This window comes from Piliocolobus tephrosceles, chromosome 8 (assembly GCF_002776525.5).
Source record: "Piliocolobus tephrosceles isolate RC106 chromosome 8, ASM277652v3, whole genome shotgun sequence".
Lineage (NCBI taxonomy): Eukaryota > Metazoa > Chordata > Mammalia > Primates > Cercopithecidae > Piliocolobus > Piliocolobus tephrosceles.
The window spans coordinates 42736521-42740852 of NC_045441.1; the positions used below are offsets into that span (position 1 = coordinate 42736521).

The window sequence follows — 4332 nt, forward strand, 5'->3', positions numbered from 1 at the left end:
TTTCTTTCTTTCTTTCTTTCTTTCTTTCTTTCTTTCTTTCTTTCTTTCTTTCTTTCTTTCTTTCTTTCTCTTTCTTTCTTTCTTTCTTCTCTCTTCTTTTTTCTTTCTTTCCTTCTTTCCGTCTCTCTCTCTGTCTCTCTTTCTCTCTCTCTCTCTCTCTCTCTCTCTCTCTCTCTCTCTCTTCCCTTTTAAGGAAAACAACTCAGATGTTTTTATCAGAATCTCAGTGGCGTCTGTGAACTGAGGAAGTGAAAGCACTCCTTAGCTAGAAGACGACAGAAACACACCTCTGAGTACCTCCCTCTGGTGTATTTGACAAGGTCTGTTTTTCTTAGGACCTGTGAAAAGGTACAGACGTTTATTCAAACAGAAAAGGAAAGCATCCCTGCACATTCCCACAAACCCTACGCCCTCTTTTAATATGTTAAAATTCAACAGTTTGAAGTGTTTTTCACAGTGGAAGGGGAATCCTAGGAATTGCTTAATACAAAAACCTAGGAAGCCGCGGAGTCAAAGCCGGTTCCTGGCCCAGTCCCGTCCCGCAGCAGCCTGCCTCCTCTTTCCTTTCATCATGACAGATGTCGTTGTGTCCTTCGCCAAGGACTTCCTGGCAGGTGGAGTGGCCGCAGCCATCTCCAAGACAGCGGTAGCGCCCATCGCGCGGGTCAGGCTGCTGCTGCAGGTGCAACATGCCATCAAGCAGATTACCGCGGATAAGCAATACAAGGGCATTATAGACTGCGCTGTCGTATTCCCAAGAAGCAGGGAGTCCTGTCCTGGCGCGGTAACTCGGGCAATGTCATCAGATACTTCCCCACCCAGGCTTTTAACTTTGCCTTCAAAGATAAACACAAGCAGATCTTCCTGGGTGGTGTGGACAAGAGACTCAGTTTTGGAGCTACTTTGCAGGGAATCTGGCATCAGGCGGTGCCGCTGGGGCCACATCCTTGTGTTTTGTGTACCCTCTTGATTTTGCCCGTACCCGTCTAGCAGCTAATATGGGTAAAGCTGAAGCTGAAAGAGATTTCGGAGGCCTCGGTGACTGCCTGGTTAAGAGAACAAATCTGACGGGATTAAGGGCCTGTACCAAGGCTTTAACGTGTCTGTTCAGGATATTATCCTAGCTGCCTGCTTCGGTATCTATGACACTGCAAAGGGAATGCTTCCAGATCCCAAGAACACTCACATCATCATCAGCTGGATGACCACACAGACTGTCACTGCCTTTTCTGGGTTGACTTCCTATTCATTTGACATCGTTTGCCCCGCATTACGATGCAGTCGGGGCGCAAAGGAACTGACATCATGTATACAGGTACATTGACTGCTGGAGGATGATTGCTGGTGATGAAGGAGGCAAAGCTTTTTTCAAGGGTGCATGGTCCAGTGTTCTCAGAGGCATGGGTGGTGCTTTTGTGCTTATCTTGTTTGATGAAATCAAGAAGTACACATAAGTTATTTCCGGTGTTTTTTTCCCCCTGTGAACAGGCATGTTGTATTATATAACATATCTTGAGCATTCTTGACAGACTCCTGGCTGTCAGTTTATCAGTGGCAACTGTTTATTGGTTGAAAATAATATTCATCTGACCAGTTTTCTCTTAAAGTCATTTTCATGATGATCATGATGATGGGACTCAATTATATTTTTTATTCCAGTCACTCCTGATAAACAACAAATTTGGAGAAATAAAAATACCTAAACAAAAAAACTTTTTAAAAACCTATGGCTTTTTATTGCTAACAAATTTAACCATGGCTATGATGTGCACCCTTCATTACACAAATATTCAGAATGAAAATTCCCCATGTATGTGAAGTTATGCATAATAAGTCTCACTCTGTTGCCCAGGCTGGAGTGCAATGGCACCATCTCTGCTCACCACAACCTCTGCCTCCCGGGTTCAAGGGATTCTCCTGCCTCAGCCTCCCGAGTAGCTGGGACTACAGGCATGCGCCACCATGCTGGGCTAATTAAAATATTCTAAAATATCACATTTTAACTTTCTGATTATTTTTGCATTGACGATAACAGCTAAAACTTTGTCCAGTGTAAAATGGAGAGAGATCTGTTGTCAGTTATAAGTGGCACAAAGGTTTGAACAACCTTTCCCAAAAGAACAACTGGGAAAGCTAAAGAAAGTATTTTAAGTATGTATATTAAGGCAATGTAAAGTCAAAGAGATGGTGAAGAATTATATATTTGAGACTCCCAGGAAATAGAAAATTCAGAGATTGGAACACTGTTTTTTAGGTATTTCCTGGCAGAATCTGCTCATTTAGGGGAGGTTCAGAGAGACTGAGAAAGTGAATAATGCATTCTAATGACTCATGCTGCTAAGAAGAAAAACAATCTAGACTTAGAGCCCATTAAGAAGGGAGAACGGGTTGAAATTTTGAAGAGTGGCACTATAGGGAAGCACTTTTCAAAGTGTAGCCTATTATCCAGGTAGCCTAGATAATTTTTCCTCACCTAAGATCTAGAATGAAGCACAGAGGAACAAAATGAAAAACAGAAGATCTAACATACATAAATTGGAGTCTTGAAGGTTGTATAGAAAAGACAACCTGTTTACCACACTCAGCACTTCACTCCAATGTCAAATGTGTAAAACCTCATATGTGAGGTATGTGTGGTGTGTGCTCGTCTGTGTGTGATATGTGTGGTGTGTGCTTGTCTGTGTGAGGTATGTGTGGTGTGTGCTTGTCTGTGTGAGGTATGTGTGGTGTGTGCTTGTCTGTGTGTGGTATGTGTAGTGTGTGCTTGTCTGTGTTTGGTATGGGTGTGTGTTTTTTCCCACACCGACTAATTCTCCAATCCTCCAAACACCAACTGGGTATCTTAAATTCAGTTATGATACTGACTACCTGAAGTTAATGCAGACCCCATAGGTAAAGGGATCAGTCCCACAAAACTGTACCCCACTTCACACACTCAACACAAGTAGTGGGTCCTTATGTTACCCAGATTTCTCTCCAACTTGGCTACAAGTCAAGGGTTCCCATGAACCCCTCCTTAAGTTCAATATTTTGCTAGAATGGCTCACAGAGCCACGAGTTCATAGGAACAGAGATTCTCCCTTCTCCTAACAGAAGGGGCTGTCCCCTGACTTACCTTGTAAGTTGTATGGGAGATCAGAAGAGGCCTTGTGGAGAAGGGTGGTGGTTTGATCTACTTGGGGATCTTCTGGGTGTCTAGGACCATGGCCTGGGCCAAGCGGGGGGCCATCATTATTCATAAGCCATCTTGTCCCTCTAGCACAGGAATCGAATAAACCTATCACTCAAGATTCCTTTTCTACCCCAAATCCACTGCTGGTTCATTTCCCAAGGACTCTTGAGTACTACAAACCCATTAAAGCACTGCAGCTGTACTGGTCTGTGGCTATAGGAACAACCCAGTCACCTAAAGACTATTTATTGAGTATCACAAGTTACTGATTTCAGCACCAGGGAGCAAAAAGAAAAATATCCCTGTTCTGTGGCACTTATGTTCTAATGGGCTAGACAGAGAAACAACAATATGGATTAAAGTAATTCATTCATGCAATGCTATAAGGAGATTAGAGGTGTAGGGAAACTTTAGAGGAATGTAGTGAACGAGTGGGAGGAAAAGTGGAAATGTGAATCTTTTAAATGGAGTTGCCAGGACAGAACTTGTCCAGAAGATGATTAGAACCATTTAACTTTTCAAAGCCCTGAAAGTCGAAAGGACCCTACCTGACCTCCAGAGGTTCTGGGAGGATAACAAGGGGTAAGGCACTTCCAACTCCTCTGACAACTTGAAATCCCAAATTTGTGTAACCTCTTGTCTCAGGTTGTTTTCTGTGGACATTAGTGCCAGGTAAATAAAACATCTTCATGGTTTCTGTTCTTAGCGTGTCCTTTGAAACAGTCTAAAGTGAAATCAATTCCCTAGAAATATTTTATTCTAGTCAAACCAACCAGCCCCTTTGTTTCTTACCTTTTGACAACTTTTAGTTGCCATTTGTAAGAGGTTTGTGCAAACTGCAATTACATCCAGCACATAATACTAGAAGCCCATGGGTACCCCATGGATTGAGAAGACTTCATAAAATAAAGTTTCTGGATATGGAAATAAATTTTTGGTGAATGGAAAATCACTTATCAGAAAATCTAAAGCACATTTTCCCTCATCAGCCAAATTGTTCCAGAACTTTACAACAAACAAAATGGTATCAGCTTTTAGTATCTCTAATACATTCCTTTATTGCAGACAGCCTTCTGAATCACATTAAAATCACAGGATTGGAGTTGCCACAAGTTGCATTTTATCAGCACAAATGAGGGTGTTATTTTTTTCTTTTGCCA

At 42.2% G+C, this 4332-nt stretch overlaps 1 pseudogene; it reads left to right on the top strand.

Moving 5' to 3' along the window:
• The first annotated feature begins 512 nt into the window (after positions 1 to 512).
• LOC111555736 lies at positions 513 to 1454 on the top strand (annotated as a pseudogene).
• The last annotated feature ends 2878 nt before the right edge of the window (positions 1455 to 4332 follow it).